Raw genomic sequence first — 11,195 nt, 5'->3', positions numbered from 1 at the left:
TGACTATGGCTGCAGGTGTTTTTCTTCTCCCCTGTGTATGATAATCTCACCTGGGCAGTCATGGGTGGCTATACTCAATTTGGGTAGAAATCCAGGTTTTGTTCAGAAGTTTCAAGTAGCATTTTCCAACCAAGTCTTACTAGGAAAATCAAAACAAAACAAAAACTGTTTTGTTACCTGTTTCTTGTCTCTATTACTCAATTGCTTCACAACTTGGAGGAGTAGATCTATTATTTATTACCATATAATGCTGCATAAAATTACTACACATCCTCTGTAACCTACAAGCATTGCATTTGTTGCACGTGTGTTTGGGGTCAGCTGCAGGAGGCCCGGCCACTCTGCTGATCTAGGCTGGGCTCATTCATGTGTCTGGCAGCTGGTGGGCTGTTGGCCCATCTAGAATGGCATTGGCTCTCCTTCATGTGAATCTCATTCTCTGCAGGCAAGCCCGGGCAAGTTCTCAGGGTTGTGGTGGAGGAGCAGAGAGGAAGCAGAAGCAAGTAAGATCTGCCAAGACCTAGGTCTGGAACAGGCTTATCATCATTTCTCCTGCGTTCTTTTAAATGCAGCAAGTTGCAAGACCTGTCCGAATTCAGTGAGAGAAAAGACTCATGCTCTTTAGGGAGAGGAACTTCAAAGGGCATGGATACAGAAGGGGTAAAGAGCTGAGATAATGGGCATGATTGCTATCTCAGAAACATAATCACTCTCTCCACCATTATGAACTTGGCCTCACTACCACCAGGTGAGGTTGGTATCCTCACCTCCAACATGGACCCTCTGTCTGTGTGAAATTCATCTTATAAGATGCACAGTTCTTTCTATCTGATGGATGTGAATATGGCTTGCAAACTCTAAACACAGGGTCTAACATCAGGGATGAATCATTTCATTGAGAGAGAAAGAGATGGCATCATTTTCAATGGGATCTCACTATGTTGCCCAGGCTTGTCTCAAACTCCTGACCTCAAGTCATCCTCCTGCCTTGGCCTCCCAAAGTGTTGGGATTACAGGCATGAGCCATTGCACTCGGCCATCACTTTCATTTTCTATGTGAGAAAACTAAAATCTGCTGACCTCTGCTGATCATGCTAAGGTCACACAGGTGGACAGTAGGGAGGCCCAGGCTCTTGTCCCCACCTGCTTATTGAATGGCCAATGTGTGCCTCTATCAGCATCAGCAAAATGGTGGGTTTGTCTTTTTGCCTTCTCTCCATCCACAAAATCCAAGGTTTCCTAAAGCAGGAGCCTCTTCCAGGATCCGGGCGCTCAGCTCCCTTGAATCCGGAGGCCGCCTGTCTCACCCCCGAAGCTTAATTAAAATGAAGATGAAGTGCTCTCCATGACAGGTCACGCTCAGTGGCAGCCACCGTGCCAGGGACCCAGTGGGCCCTCTGATGCTGAGAATTCTTCTCCAGCTTCTGCTCTGGCAGCAGCTTCCTCTGGGAGCCTCATTATAATTCCTTTGGTAATTAAAACAACAGATGTTATAATTAAAAGGCTCCTCATTAAATCACAAACAACCGAAGCTTGAGGTGGGTCCGCACTGAACAGTGTCACTAAGTCACCTTTGAAAGGGAATAAAACTCATGTGAAAAGGGAGGTCTTGGCCCAATTCAGCGCCATAAAAGGCAGCCAGGCTGGGGGTGTTTGTGAGGTGCTGGGAGATGCATCAGGAAAGCCCACAGAGGGTCCTTGGATCCGAGTGAGGGGATATGTGGTGGGGGATAGAATGACCCCCCAGGGCTGGGATGGAGGAGACAGCCAAGTGGAAGAATGGGGGATGCCCTGTCTTGCACATTCTTTTGTACTCAGGGACCAGGAACATTGGGAGCTCCCAAGGCAACTGAGACATTGAGGACTTGGCACAAGAAAGCTGGGGAAAGTCCTAGACAAGGGCTCAGGATACTTGTTTCTTATCCTGGCTGGGTCACTCGCCCCCTCATTGTCCCTGAGTAAGCCCCATCTCTGAGTCACAGGACATTTGTCTGGGACATGGATGGAATAACACCTAACTCTGAGCTCCTGGGGCATGAGACGTTTGTAAATCCTCCAGCTTGGTGTCTGAGATGGAGGGACCTGGGAGTGGGAACTACCTGGGGCGCTGGGAGGTGTTTCCAAAAGGCACCTCACCAAGGAGCTACCTGGGCACAGCTGTGATTGATGGCTGACCTTTTTCTTTTCAGACAGAGTCTCACTTTGTCACCTAGGCTGGAGTACAGTAGCGTGATCTCAGCTCCCTGCAACCTCCGCCTCCTGGGTTCAAGCGATTCTCCTGCCTCAGCCTCCTGAGTAGCTGGGATTATAGGCATGTGCCACCACACCTGGCTAATTTTTGTATTTTTAGTACAGATGAGGTTTCGCCATGTTGGTCAGGCTGGTCTGGAATTTCTGACCTGATGATTCACTTGCCTTGACCTCCCAAAGTGCTGGGATTACAGGCCTGAGTCACTGCGCCCAGCTGATGGCTGACTTCTGACTCATATCCATGCATCTGCGGGGAAACCTTTCCAGGGACGATTTATGAGGAGTGTGTGTTGTGTCTGTTGTGTGTGTGTGTTGGTTGGGGGTGCTGTAGCTGCATCAAACACCCACAGAAGGGTAGCACCATTGTCTTCAGCTCCCTTTCCCACCTCTCACCTCCCCACTCTTGCTATGCGGCTGAACTAGAGGGAGGTGTAAACAGCTCAGGGCAGTAATCACATGTTATTATTGAAAGAGCCTGACCTCAGCCCTTCACTGCAGTCCAAATTGGCTTCCAGTCTCTCTCGCCTCTTCCCAGATTTTGTCCTTGGGCAACCCTCATTCTGTCTCTCAGCCTGTTTCCACGACTGTGAACTGAGAGCATTGATGCCCCTGCATGAGTCGCCTTGAGCATCTGATGATAGAATAGTGGACGTGAATGCTTCTGCAGTGCTCACTGCATGCCAGGAAGGTTCTAGAACTTTACCTACATCAATTCATTTTGTCCTCACAACAGCCTTATCGGAGGGCAGGTGGAAGAGTGAGTAGATTGGCTGGATAGGAGTGAGGAGCTGGAGGAAGAGTTGGGGTATGGCCAGGTAAGTGGCGGCCAGTGTGGCAGGACCATGAAGGCTGCTGCAGAAATGGCTCCAAGTGGCTCAGGCCCTGCCGAGCACCATCTTGAGCCTCTTTCCCATCTCTGAGTCCCACCTCAGGGCAGTCCAGGCCCACATGCACCAGGCGGGCAGATACAGAGGGAAACGATGCTCCTTCTCTGGGTGGCCTGAGCCAGGTCAGAGGTTCATTGCACTGGCTCAGCAGCACCAGGTCAGGTGGCACTGGGAGAGGCGAGAAAGAAACTATGGCCACTTCAAATATCAGAGCAGGAGGGCGAGACCTAGCTTGTCCTGAATACTCATTACCACATCTCCAGCCTAGCACTATGCCCAGCACGTGGAAAACACTCAATAAGTATTGGGTGGATGGATGGATGGATGGATGGATGGATGGATGGATGGATGGATAGGCGAGGCAGGTAGATAAGATGGGTGAATGAATAAGATGAATGGAGGCGAGGCGAGATGGATAGATGAATAGATATAGATAGATAGATAGAATGAATGGAAATGAACTTGGTTGAGATAGATAGATAGATAGATAAAATAGATAAGATAGATAGATAGATAAGATATAAGATAGATAGATAAGATAAAATAGATAGAGCGAATGGATAAGATAGATAGATAGATAAATAGATAAGATAGATAAGATAGATAGATAGATAGAATAAACAGATAGATAAGATGAATGGGCTCGAATAAACAGATAGATAGATAGATGAACAAATGGAAACCGGATGGGCGGGTGGATGGGTGAATGGATAGATGGATGGATGGATGGAAGCCAGATGGATGGATGGATGGATGGATGGATAGGCAGGATGGATGGATGGGTGGATGGATGGATGGATGGATAGATGGATGGATGGATGGATGAATGGATAGATGGATGGATAGATGGATGAGATGGAATGGATGATAAGATGGATAAGATGGATGGATAGATGGATGGATGGATAGATGGATGGATGGACAGACGGGCAGACAAACAGAATGATAGGTGGCCCCTGTAACTACTATTTATTGAATGCCTACCATTCAGTGTGTGCTAGACATCACATAATTCTATCTATTCCTCACAGTGACCTTGCAAGGTAAGCTTAATAATTACCATTTTACATTGCATTTTACAGTACAGTTAAGTGACTTGCCTTGGTGCACACTCCAGAGAGTGACAGCACCAGCAATTGAACTGATGCAAGCATCTCCAAAACTGCATTCTTCCCCCTATACCACAGTTAAGATGAATCCACCAGCCCTGTTTAGGAGAGTTCTGGCTCTCCCTGTGTGTCCCCACATGCAGCCAACTGGCATCCATATGCTGTCCATGCCAGGTCCTGTGCTGAGAACAGTGGGCAGTGCTGGGCTTGGGGGGGGGGGTGCAGGGACCAGGGGAGCCCAGTGGAGGTGCAGACTGATTTCACCTGGCATTTCCTCAAGACTTTGGTGTTTGAACTGGGTTTTGAAGGCAAAGGAGTCAGATAGACAAATGAAAGAGACGGAAAAGGCACTCCAGGCAGCAGCAACAGCACGTGTGAAATCAAAGAGGCATGAAGAAAACTTAAAATGTAGTCTTCCAAGTCATGTACCCTAGAACTTAAAGTATAATAAAAATAATTAAACATAGAAAAACAAAATAAAATACAATTTTAAAAAATGTAGTCGTCTTGCTGGTGGCAGTGATGGGACGGGGTGACAGGGACAGGAGAAGTGGCAGGAAGGGGAGGTTGAAGCTAAGCTATGGGGGCCTCGGGGTGTCAGGCCGGGAAGTGAGAAACCACAGAAGTTTAAAGTTGGGGAACGTGATGCTCAGATATGCAATGAGAAAGTCTAATCAGCATTAGGGATAATGATGACCAGAGGCCTGGAGACTTGATGCATATGTCTGGGTAATTCCAATTACTAATTTTTTTTTTTTTATACAGGGACTCACTTTGTCACCCAGGCTGGGGTGCAGTGGTGTGATCTTGGCTCTCTGCAGCCTCAACCTTCTGGGCTCAAGCAATCCTTCCATCTCAGCCTCCCAAGTAGCTGGGACCACAGGCACATGCCACGATGCCCAGCTAATTTTTTTTTTTTTTTTTTTTTTGTATTTTTGGTAGAGATGGGGTTTTGCCATATTGCCCGGGCTGGTCTCAAATTCCTGAACACAAGTGGTCCACCAACCTTGACCTCCCAAAGTGCTAGGATTACAGGTGTGAGCCACTGCCCCCAGACCCCATGACTCTTATGAATCAAAATTATAGCAGAATGGGATGAAATTATCTTTGGACACCATCTCTATCCCCCTGGTTGCCCAGGCGATGAACCTGATGCTCAGAGAGGGGCAGCAACTGGCTGGTGATCACACAGCAAGTCCGTAGCTGACCAGGACTGGTAGCAGCAGCTTGAGGAGAGGCGGACATTCTTTCCTCTTGTCTTTTGTGACTCCTGGTGCTGAGCAGAAACCAAGTTGGTGGCTTCCTGAATTGTGGAATCCCAGCACGTCGGGAGGTTTGTGTAAAATGATGCTAGTAATAAATTTTTTCCCCTTGAGGACAATGAAGTACAAAAGGAGGGGGCCAGTGCTTGACAGGAGCTCTGATTAAAGCAAAATACAGACGTTTTCAACAATAAAGACTGCTGGCGCCACAGAGAAATGAGTGACGCAAAATACAACAGCCGGAGGCCGAGCTGGGAGAGAAGGGGGGCTGCAGGGTGACTGAGTCAGAGGCTGAATGAGCTGGAGGTGGGGAAGACACCTGTGGCTGCTGTCTTACAGCTCCACTGCTGCAGGAAAAATTCTGCCCGTTGCACCCAGGCAGGCCACCCGCCCTGATGCCTATACCCTCAATCTCCTCTTGCCAGGGAGTCCCGTGGCTTCCTGCATAGCAGACAGGGTAACTGAATGCTATAGATTCTGATCAAGGAATTTTTTTCTGTACAAATTTATTTTTAAAAAGTGACTCATTGAATTAACTTGCAGTGGTATGGTCTTTATTTTCATTTTCTTTTCAGCATTCTGCCACTTAAAAATAAATAAGAATAGATACAATCCCACAGCCCAGACTCCCATAGGCTTGGCTCTCCCCTGGAGATGCAGCTTAGGGTATGAGTAAGCTGAGGCTCAGGTGACCCCTCAAGAAGGGGTGGAAGTTCCCACACTCGGATTCCCTTTCTCACACCTGGGCAGTGCTCACAACCTACCTCGTACAGCGTGTTCTTCATCAGTGCGTCTCTTGTGTTCCAGGCAGGTCATGTGCTGCAAGAGGAGAGGCCCTGTGGCATCTCCCTCCAAGAAACGGCCATACACACCATGCTCAGGAGAAACCAGGCTCTGGTTACTCAGAGCAGAGCGTCTGGGTCCTCTCTTCCATGAACCTCGGTTTCCTCATCTGTCATATAGAGGATCAATCTGTATCACCTTTGAGTTTGCCTGAAGCCTCAATGAATAGGACATTTGTCCCCTAGACTGGTCCTAGCTGTGATTTCTGCCAGTGACTCAGAGGGGCTCTGACCCAGGATATGTGTAGAGAACCTGATGCTTCTTGGAGGCAGTGCCTTAATCCATCTGGGCTGCTGTAACAAGCATGCCATAGGCTGGGGCTTTCAAACAACATTTATTTCTCTCAATTCTAGAGGCTGGGAAGTCCAAGATCAGGGTGTTGGCCAGTTCGGTTCCTGATGAGGGCTCTCTTCCTTGTTTGCACACAGTTACCTTTTTGCTGTGTCCTCTCATAGAGGGGGAGAAATCATACCTCTTGTGTCTCTTCTCAAAGTGGCACTAATTACCTCCCAAAGGCACTACCTCCTAAAACCATCACCTTGGGGAATGGGGCTTCAACACATGAGTTTTGGGAGGATACAAACATTCAGTCTATAGTGGGCGTAAGTGTCGGGCCTCTGAGCCAAAGCTCAGTCATCGTATCCCCTGTGACCTGCACGTACACTTCCAAATGGCCGGTTCCTGCCTTAACTGATGACATTACCTTGTGAAATTCCTTTTCCTGGCTCATCCTGGCTCAAAAGCTCCCCCACTGAGCACCTTGTGACCCCCCCCACAGCTGCCCACCAAAGAACAACCCCCTTTGACTGTAATTTTCTTTTACCTACCCAAATCCTGTAAAACGGCCCCACCCCCATCTCCCTTCGCTGACTCTCTTTTTGGACTCAGCCCACCTGCACCCAGGTGATTAAAAAGCTTTATTGCTCACACAAAGCCTGTTCAGTGGTCTCTTCACACGGACATGCATGACAGTAAGGGGGTCTGTGAGCCTGCAAATGCAGGGTCTGAGCACCGGCGTGGAAAGGTGCTTACAGGGTCCTGAGTCCATCCTCACCTAAAAGGCATAGTGAGTGGTGTGAGCTGGTGGAGGCCCAGGAACCCAATGGCCATGAGCTCAAGCATGGCCACCGACAAGTACAACCCAGTTGCCCTCTCTGGGTCTCATTTCTTTACTTGGAAAGTAAAAATAGGTGATGCCTCTGTTCGCTGTTGTGAGCAGAGAATGACACGAATGAGCAAATGATCTTTTCTTTGTCTTTTGTTATTATTGTTAGTATTCTAATTACACAAATAATACATGAATATATTATTACTGTACATATTTAAACAATGATGTTAAAATGTAAGTAGACCTTTACCATCTATCCCAGACCCAGGACCCTCCTCGGAGGTAACCACTATTCTCATTAAATGTCTGTTCATCTATGACTTTTAATTTACATGCACATACTTAGGCACTTTTAGAAATAAAGAGCTTTTTTGTCTTTTTTTTTTAAATTTTTTAATTTGTTTTGAGTTGGAGTCTCACTCTGTCCCAGGCTGGAGTGCAATGGTGAGATCTCAGCTCACTGCAACCTCTGCTGCCCAGGTTCAAGCAACTCTCCTGCCTCAGTCTCCCAAGTAGCTGGGATTACAGGCGCCTGCCACCATGTCTGGCTAATTTTTGTATTTTTAGTAGAGACGGGGTTTCACCATGTTGGTCAGGCTGGTCTTGAACTCCTGACCTCATGATTCACCCATCTCGGCCTCCCAAAGTGCTGGGATTACAGGTGTGAGCCACCGTGCCTGGCCTTTTTTTTTTTTTCTTTTATAATGAGATTGTACTAACTGGATCTTCTGCTCACAATCACACAAGGCTGCCATCAAGGTGTCCACTAGGCTGTCTTCTCATCTGGAGGCTTGAATGGGGAAAGCGTCCAAGTTCATTCCAGCTCATTCAGCCTGTTGGAAGAAGACATTTCCTTGTAGCTGCATGACTGAAGGCCCCGTTTTTTTCTTTTCTTTTTTTTTTTTAACTGGTTATTAGATAGAGACTGCCCCTGGTGCTAGAGACCACCCAAAGTTCTTTGCCACATGGCCATCTCCCTATCTCTAGGCAGTTAGCACATGACGGTTTGCTTTTCAAGGCCAGCAAGAGAATGTTTCCAATCTGCTAAGACAGAGTCCTGAAAATGTAAGGTAGTCATGAGAGTAATAGCTCCTCACCCTTGAAATATTCTATTGATTAAAAACAAGCCGTAGTCCCCACCCACACTCAAGGGAAGGGGATTACACAAGGGTGGACTCAGTGTGGGTCACCTTAGGGTATGTCTACCTCAGGGCGGTAATATTCCTCTTCCAAGCCCTGTGTTGATTCCAGAGTCCTGCACTCTCTCCCTGTTACTTCCCTACACCTTGCCTAAATCTTTGTAAATAGCCTCTTTATTAAATTGTCCTCAAATTACCCAGTCTAAATATGCTGTTTTTGTGCCTCACCTGTCATAGAGACCAGTAGCCAGGGCATAGTTTTGCAAACTACATAGGTGAAGGGTAGAATCCAAGGGGAAGGATGAAGGTGAAAAGGAAACAAAGATGGGGGTTGCAAATTCTTTCCAAACCCAAGCAGTCCATACACAGGCAGAAAGTCTGACTTTATTAGTATGGAATAAGGGATAGACACATCTTCCTCCTTCCTCTACCAGATTCCATAAGGAAAAGTTACCCTTAAACACCCCTGTCTTCTCTCCTCACCATAACCTTCATCTGCTTCTGCCAGAAGACAAGTGAATTATTTGGCTGGTGCATTTGGGACTGGGACCTGGGCCGCCTAACTTAGTTTCTCTCTCTACTTCCTCTTTGAACTCCACCTGCTGCAGAGTGTGTGTATTCCGCACTGCTGCTTCATGCAGAGGAGGCCTGGTAATGTTCGGCCTTGCCTGTGGCCTGTGTCTATTTCTAATTCTGGGGTTCAGAATATGGAAGCACATGGTTGTAGCATATTCCAACCATATCCTCCAAACCAGTTTTAAAAGGACTGTATTTTGACTTTTTAAATGATAGCCATTCTGACTAGTGTAGGATGATATCTCATTGTGGGTTTTTATTTTTATTTATTTATTTATTTTGAGATAGAGTCTCACTCTGTTACCCATGCTGGAGGGCAGTGGCACAATCTTGGCTCACTGCAACCTCCATCTCCCAGGTCCAAGCGATTCTCCTGCCTCAGCCTCTGGAGCAGCTGGAATTACAGGTGTGTACCACCACACACAGCTAATTTTTTTTTTTTCTTTTTTGTATTTTTAGTAGAGATGGGGTTTCACCATGTTGGCCAGGCTAGTCTGGAACTCCTGACCTCAAGTGACCCGCCCCCCTTGGCTTCCCAAAGTACAGGTGGCTCACTGTGGCTTTGATTTGTATTTCTCTGATGACTAGTGATGTTGAACATTTTTTCATATGCTTATTGGTTGCTTATATGTCTTCTTTTGAGAAGTGTCTGTTCATGTCTTTTGCCCACTTTTTAATGGGGTTGTTTGGTTTTTGCTTGTTGAATTGTTTAAGGTCCTTACGGATTCTGAATATTAGACCTTTGTTGGATCCACAATTTGAAAATATTTTCTTCTATGCTATAGGATATCTGTTTACTCTGTTGATAGTTTCTTTAGCTGTGAAGAGCTCTTTAGTTTAATTAGGTCCATTTTTTTGGTTGCAACTGCTTTTGAAGACTTAGTCATAATTTTTTTCCCAAGGCCAGTGTCCAGAATGGTATTTCCTAGGTTTTCTTCCAGGATTCTTATAGTTGGAGGTTTAACTTATATTTTGAGATTTAAATTTGACATTTAAATCTTTAATCCATCTTGAATTAATTTTCGTATGTGGCGAAAGCTAGGAGTCCAACTTCATTCTTCTGCATATGGCTAGCCAGTTGTCCCAGCACCATTTATTGAATAGGGAACCCTTTCCCCGTTGCTTATTTTTGTCAGCCTTGTTGAAGATCAGATGGCTACCAGGTGTGTGGCTTTATTTCTGGGTTCTCTATTCTGTTCCATTGATCTATGTATCTGTTTTTGTACCAGTATTGCTGTTCTGGTTATTGTAGCCTTATGGTATAGTTTGAAGTTAAGTAATGTGATTTCCTCCAGCTTTGTTCTTTTTGCTTAAGATTGCTTCGGCTATTTAGGCTCTTTCTGGTTCCATATGAATTTTAGATTTTTTTTTCTAGTTCTGTAAAAAATGATGTTGATTGTTTGATAGGAATAGCATTGAATCTTTAGATTGATTTGGACAATGTGGCTATTTTAACAGTATTGATTCTTCGCATCCATGAGCATGGAATGGTTTTCCATTTGTTGGTGTCATCTGTGATTTCTTTCAACAGCATTTTGTAGTTCTCCTTGTAGAGATAGTTCACCTCCTTGGTTAGATGTATTTCTAGTTATTTTTTTTGTGTGGCTGTTGTAAATGGGATTGCATTCTTGATTTTGCTTGCAGCTTGAACATTATTGGTATATAGATAGGTTACTGATTTTTGTACATTGATTTTGTATCCTGAAACTTTATTGAAATTTTTATCAGATCCAGGAAACTTTTGGCAGAGTCTTTAGGGTTTTCCAGGCATAGAATCATATAATCAGTGAACAGAGATGATTTAACTTCTTTTTTTCCTATTTGGATGCCTTTTATTTCTTCCTCTTGCCTGATTGCTCTGGCTAGGACTTCTAGTACTATATTAAATAGGAGTGGTGAGAATGGGCATCCTTATCTTGTTCCAGTTCTCAGGGGAAACGCTTTCTGCTTTGGCTCATTTGGTATGATGTTGGCTGTGGATTTGTCATAGATGGCTCTTATTATTTTGTGATAATACTTTA

At 45.7% G+C, this 11,195-nt stretch overlaps 1 long non-coding RNA gene across 2 annotated transcripts; it reads right to left on the bottom strand.

Moving 5' to 3' along the window:
• Positions 1 to 217: 217 nt before the first annotated feature.
• On the bottom strand, positions 218 to 3,268 carry LOC103878617. 2 transcript variants are annotated; one of them, XR_638853.4, is made up of 3 exons: positions 2,731 to 3,268; positions 1,144 to 1,466; positions 218 to 585 (listed from the first exon to the last, which is right to left on the bottom strand). It is a non-coding gene; the product is annotated as an uncharacterized LOC103878617 (long non-coding RNA). The 2 variants fall into 2 exon arrangements; XR_004179326.1 differs by having other exon boundaries at positions 218 to 1,466.
• Between the last annotated feature and the right edge of the window lie 7,927 nt (positions 3,269 to 11,195).

Source organism: Papio anubis, chromosome 17 (assembly GCF_008728515.1).
Source record: "Papio anubis isolate 15944 chromosome 17, Panubis1.0, whole genome shotgun sequence".
NCBI lineage: Eukaryota > Metazoa > Chordata > Mammalia > Primates > Cercopithecidae > Papio > Papio anubis.
This window is presented reverse-complemented; position numbering and strand designations above follow the sequence as displayed.